At 43.5% G+C, this 6,441-nt stretch overlaps 1 pseudogene; it reads left to right on the forward strand.

Moving 5' to 3' along the window:
* The first annotated feature begins 2,973 nt into the window (after nucleotides 1–2,973).
* LOC118852135 lies at nucleotides 2,974–3,459 on the forward strand (annotated as a pseudogene).
* The last annotated feature ends 2,982 nt before the right edge of the window (nucleotides 3,460–6,441 follow it).

Below are 6,441 nucleotides of genomic sequence, written 5' to 3' on the forward strand. Positions count from 1 at the left end.
GCAAGTAGGTAGCATTGTGCATAGTGAGATGGGTTTGGAGTCAGGAATCCCTTGTTCAAATTCTGCCTCAGGAGCTTACTAGCTATATGACCCTGAGACTCTGTGAGCCTCAGTTTCCTTATCTGTAAAATGAAAGGACTGGACTTGATGGCATCCAAGGTCACTTCCAGCTTGAAGTCTATGATGCCATGATTCATAGTACTTGGCATATAGCAAACTTAAGAAATGCTTGTTGATAAACTGGTGCTATCTACCCTCAACTGGGTCCTCCACTTGTCAATCCCTTTATTCCTCCCTTGCTGGTGCCCCAAAATAATTATTCCAGACCTTTTCTTCACTCTTCAAACTTCAACAACTTGTGTTCAGCAGATGACTTCAACTCTTACTTTGCTTAGTTCAAGGCTATCTGATCCTAAGATATTAACTCCCCCAACTTCCCTCTTATATTCCTTTCTTCTAGTTCTGAGGTTTCCATTCTAAGGTTTTCATCCCTCTCTTGTTCTCCGCATTTTGTTTCCTTACACTAACTGGTGGACATGACTCTGATGTGCTTCTTTTATTGGTCCCTCTCTCTCCCTGTGCCCTTATCATCTTATAAACACATGCAGGTCTTTCCTCTCCTAAAATAAACCTCCCCTTTGACCTTACTATGAGCCAAGATATCATCATCATCATCATCTCTCTATCTCCCTGTCTTTCTGCTTATGTCTCTCTCTCCAACACTGTCTCTCCATTTCTCTGTGTGTTTCTCCCTGTCTCTGTCTCAACCTCTGCTTCCCTCTGTCTCTGACTCTCTCCTTTTACTGCCAGACTTCTAAAAACAACAGTATACATTTATGGCATCATCGTTCATAGCCTCCTACAAGCTGCTTTCTGCCTCTATAACTTGAATGAAGCTTGAGTCTGGAAAGTTTCTAATGACCTATGAATTGCTAGATCCAGTAGCCTTTTCTCAGTTCTCATCCTTTATCTCTCTAAAGCATCTGACACTAAGGACCACTACCTCTTAAAACCTCTCCTTTCTTGGCTTCCATGACAATGAATGGGGGAAGGAAGTACAATTCCCAGCTCTAATATCATTTTCTGTCTTTATAATTCTCTCTGGGAACTGCGTGGGTACATAACTGTAGATGCTATATTCTGAATAGGGTAATTTCAGAGATACCAAGTCTATTCATTAGAATTTGATGAGGCATTGCCAGTTGATAGGTCCCATAGCCTATGCAGGGATAAATAAATGCAAGGTATTTCGAGGAGGGAGAAAGCACTAAGAAATGAGGATAGGTGGGGGAGGGGGAGGGCAGGGAGTTAGAAAGGAATACCTGTAGGGAATGGCCTCTGGAGGAAACTAAGGATTCCAAGAGGTAAGGCTAGGGAGGGGGAACTTTTTAACATGGAGGACAATTGTGTGCAATGACACAGAAATGGGAGATGGAATGTCGAGGAGGGGGAACAGTTGAGCTGGAATATTGGGTGTCTGTGGGGGACAATGTGAAACAAGCCTTAAAGGTAACTTGGAGCCAGATTAGACAGTGCTCCAAATGCCTGGCTGAGCAGTCTGAGCCCTATACTAAAGAGAACAGAGAAACACTGGAAAATACCAAAGCAAAGGAGTATCAATGGTCAAACAGTGCCTTAGGAAAATTATTGGGGATTATGGAGAGTCTTGAATGCCAGGGTAAGGATATAGCAGTGTTTCTAAACAATTTTCAGGACTGTTGTTTGTATTTTTTAAATTCCGAACAAGTGTCAGTCTTTGCAGACCTTAAAACCCAGGTCATATAAGTAGGAGAATTTTTCTTTGTTCCAGTGAGTGACTTTCAGCTGGTCCTGAGTTGGCCTAGAAATCACTTTAAGTTGAAAGAACAACAGAGAAAGTATCCTCATTTTCAACTGTAACGGGTTTCAGTATTACATGATCATTTGGAAGATGTTTCATGGATTTTGGAATTAAATTGGCAAATGACATGGGAAGACATTGGCTTTCTGTGTTGCTTCCACGACTTCAGCTAGATTTTGGCAGACCTAAATTGAATGTAGCTTTTGAGCCCTGGACAAACTTAAATCCATCATATGTCAAGGTTTAAGTCACTCCTCACACGCATCATCTGCTTGTTCAAAGGCTTGGATCACAGCTGTCTCAGCTGTGTGAATATACTGTGTTCTGAAAGGCCAAAGAATCCAAGTTCCAGAAGTGATTTTACCAGTTTAATCAATATAGTCCTTTTGAATTCATTCAAAAGTAAAAAAAAAAAATCACTCAAAAGACCATTCTGAAGAAAGGTCTGTAAACTTTCCTACATATGACAAAGGCTCTCATTGGACCACAGAAATGGAGGGAAATCCCATTGAAGCCCTCAAATGACCTTAGAGGTCATCCTGCTTAGCTCCATACTCCTATCCCATATATGAATCCTGCTCCCAGCATCTTTGACAAATGGTCATCGGCCTCCACTTGTACACCTCCAATAAAAGAACACTCATCATCTTCTACAACAACTTACTACATTTCTAGCATCAATGAGTCAACGATGATTTATTAAGCGCATAGTAAGTGCCAGGCACTGTGCTAAACACTGGGAGGGTACCCATCAAGATAAAAACACTGTCCTTGCCCTCAAGGAGCTTATATTCAAATGGAAGAGACTCTGTAAATTACTATGTACATTTAAGATAGATACAGAGTAGATGGGAACCAGTCTCAGAGGAGGACTGGGAAAGGGCTTCTGTAAAAGGTAGAATTAAAGCTGAGACTTGAAGGAGAGGAAGGAAGCTAAAAGTTGGAGATGAGATCGTTCTAGGCATGAGGAGCTGTCAGTGCAAAGCCAGTGAGTTGGAAGGAGGAGAGCCTTGTATAAGGAATAAGCAATAGGCCCACTGTATCTAGATCCGAGAATGCATGGAAGAAAGTAGAGTAGCTGAAAATTAGAAAGGTACAAAGGGAGAGAAGGCTCTCACGCCGCTGCTGCAGCCATGTCTCTTGTGAACCCCGAGAAGTTCCAGCACATTTTGAGAGTGCTCAACACCAACATCGATGGCTGGCGGAAAATAGCTTTTGCCATCACAGCCATCAAGGGTGTGGGTCGAAGATACGCTCATGTAGTACTGAGGAAAGCAGACATTGATCTCACCAAGAGGGCTGGTGAGCTCACTGAAGATGAGGTGGAGCGTGTGATCACCATCATGCAGAATCCCTGGCAATACAAGATTCCAGACTGGTTCCTTAACAGGCAGAAGGATGTAAAGGATGGAAAATACAGCCAGGTTCTGGCCAACGGTCTGGACAACAAGCTGCATGAAGATCTGGAGTGACTGAAGAAGATTCGGGCACATCGTGGGCTTCGGCACTTCTGGGGTCTCCGGGTTCGAGGCCAACACACCAAGACTACAGGCCGCAGGGGTCGCACTGTCGGTGTGTCCAAGAAGAAGTAAACAACTTCACTGGCCTTGTCTATTAATAAATAACTTTATAACAAAAAAAAAAGAAAGGTACAGAGGAAGCACGTGCAAGACAAGTCAAACTATCTCCCCTCAGACTTTGATGGAGACAACTCAGAACCCTGAATCCAAGAGCCTTGGGAATAAATGTCCTCCAAAGTACCAGAACTGCTTCCAGTCCAATCTCCCACAGCCATCACTGAAAGGAGAAATCATTGTGGAGCAGGTCTCCCCTTCCTTATCACTACTAGAAACAATTGCTGACCAAATGCTACCAAGGAACAGAGAAGCACAGGAGATCTGGGAGTGGTAGCATCCTTCTGCTTCCAGCCTGGACCTCACAGCCATCATTCAGGGAAGTGACTCATGTAGGGAAGGGGCCAGCTATTGCCAAATTACTACTACTCACAGGGCAGGTGAGCCAGCCTAATTAAAGCAACAAGGCACCCGGAGGGACAGACTGTCATTCAACAGTCAAACATTTATTAAGCACCTACTAGGTACCAGGCACTGAGCTAAGTGCTGTGGATACAAAAAGAGGCAAAACATATTCCTGCATTCAAGGATGCAGAATGTGCTAGACAAGTCTAACTCCTACCACCCCTACATTGACCACCATCACTCCTCAGACCCTCATGGAGACAGCCTAGGACACGGAGCTTTGGAAGAGCCATGCTTCTGGCCCACGTGGAGATGCAGCCTGGCAACTGCTCCTACAGGTGAGTCAGCCATTTCTACTGGAGACCTGGAAAAGGACATTCTTACCACCAATGTCCTTGGCATTGTTGATAGGTTCAACATCAGAAACATACGATTTTATCAATGGACATGCATTAAAGATGAGGCATTGCCATCTGCTTTTCCGCTGCACCCTAAAGACCATGAGACCTTTCCATTTGATTTGTAGCTGAAACCTTCTTTATGCATTGTCTCTCTCATTAGAATGTGAGCTCCTTGAGAGCAGGGACTCTATTACCTTTCTGTTTGTATCTCTGGCATTTAGCACACAGAAAGTGCTTAATAAATGCTTCATTCATTCATTCAAACAGAGGAGATTATATAGCCATTACAACTCACAGTGGGAGGAGGGGAGGAAGGGGTGGTAATGGCTGTGACATGGTCTTTCCAGACAGTTCTGATTGCTATCAGCTATTTCCTTATCTTGCACTGAAGTTTGGATATAAGCCACTCTTGCTCATTGTTCTTAGTTCTGCTTTCCTGGGCCAAGCAGAGAAATTATCATTCCTCTTTTGCATGGCTTCTGGGTGATACAGTGGATAGAGTTTTGGACCTAGAGTCAGGAAGACCTGGATTCAAATCCTGCCTCAGATGTTTATTAGCTGTGTTACCCTGGGCTAGTCACTTAACTTGTCTGCCTCAGTTTCCTTATTTGTAAAATGGGGATGATAATCATAGCATCTACCTCCTAGTGAGGATAAAACGAAATGATATTTATAAAGTTATTTTTGGGGGCAGCCGTCAATATTTAAAGATATTCATTATATTCTCCCTTCTCCAAAATCTTCTCTAGGTCAATCACCCACATTTCCTTCACAGTTATACATGTGGCAACTGAGCAAGTGGACCTATTGTGCCTTCTAACTCTGGGATTCTATGATTTGAACGTTTCAACGGCATTCCACGTGCCACCCCCCCCCACCCCAACTGCTGATCGCTGACTCAGGAGATTAAAGGTGAGAGGTTTTGCTTTTGGGCCAAACTCCAGTTGGCTCCCCCTGAAACTGCTCTTGGAGATGCTTCATGGAAGATCTTTCTTTGACCTCACAGACAGGAAGGCAGTTATGCTGGGGATGCCCAAAAGTCAGTGATTATTTACCTGGCCATCTTCTCATAACACCACTGCCAACAATCCCAAGAAAGAAACTGTTTTGGCTCCTAATGGGATCTGGCATGATGTTCCAAAGGGTATCTGCATTGCTCATTGCATTGTATACTATAATATGTCACTAATTGGGGGGAAAAACAAACCTGTGAAAGGACCTTGTCTGTAAATTTCCATGTGGTTAACTACAACAGCAACTGCAGAAGTCAATTCTGAGTGTGTAATCTGATGCTATTAAAATGGAGGTGTCAGGTGCACAAAGCCTTCTCGCCTTTTCCCATGCCATGGAATATATTATTTCATTGGTAGTTTGGAAACTTCACTAATCAATTTTTTTAAAGTAAAGTAGAACTGAGTATTTTGAATCTCACGGACAGCAGTTATTCCCCTTCGTCTCAAAGTCCTCAGGACGTCCTGTTAATGAAAAACTCTTTGATACTGGCTTATTCTTTCCAAGTCTATCTCTACCTTTGAGTCTTTCTGTTATCTTTGATCAGTGACATTAAGTGACATGCTGATCTGATGGGGTTTGCAACGGGGGTGGGGGGAGAGGTTGCAATGGGGTGGTTGGGAAGGTCATGGAAAGGGACTGTAAGATGGGCAGAAGAACTTTGGAAGTGGGAGAGGGAGAAAGGAGGAATGTAGATGAGAAAGCAGCTGGAAACCCTGGGGTAAAAGGGACCAGGATTCAATCAGACAGGAGAGATGCGTTGGGAGAAGGCAAGGAGGAGGGTGAAGAGAGGAGGTAAAGAAGACAATCAGAAAATGGGGCAAGGTTGAACCCCAGTGCATCCACCAGAACTCACTGTATGATCTCATTATGATAACGTTTATAACTGCTTTGCCTGTGATGGAGGTAAGAGATACAGAAATCAAACCACAGTCAGTAAGCATGCATAGGAAACTGTTTGATACGACAGTATTATACTGGGAGGAGAGCTACAGGTAGAAAGATATTGCTAAATTGAATTATTATTAGTTCAGGTATAGGAGAAAGTGGAACAGTACCCAACTCAACACAATGGGTGATATACATATACATCCATTCTGGATTTCTCCACCCCCTCATTGCCTTACCCCACCCCTCTGCAGCTCCCATTGTTATCTTCCTCATTGAAGTGTAAGCTTCTTGAGGGCAGGGACCTTCTTACTTGAATTGT

This window comes from Trichosurus vulpecula, chromosome 5 (genome assembly GCF_011100635.1).
Source record: "Trichosurus vulpecula isolate mTriVul1 chromosome 5, mTriVul1.pri, whole genome shotgun sequence".
Classification (NCBI taxonomy): Eukaryota; Metazoa; Chordata; class Mammalia; order Diprotodontia; family Phalangeridae; genus Trichosurus; species Trichosurus vulpecula.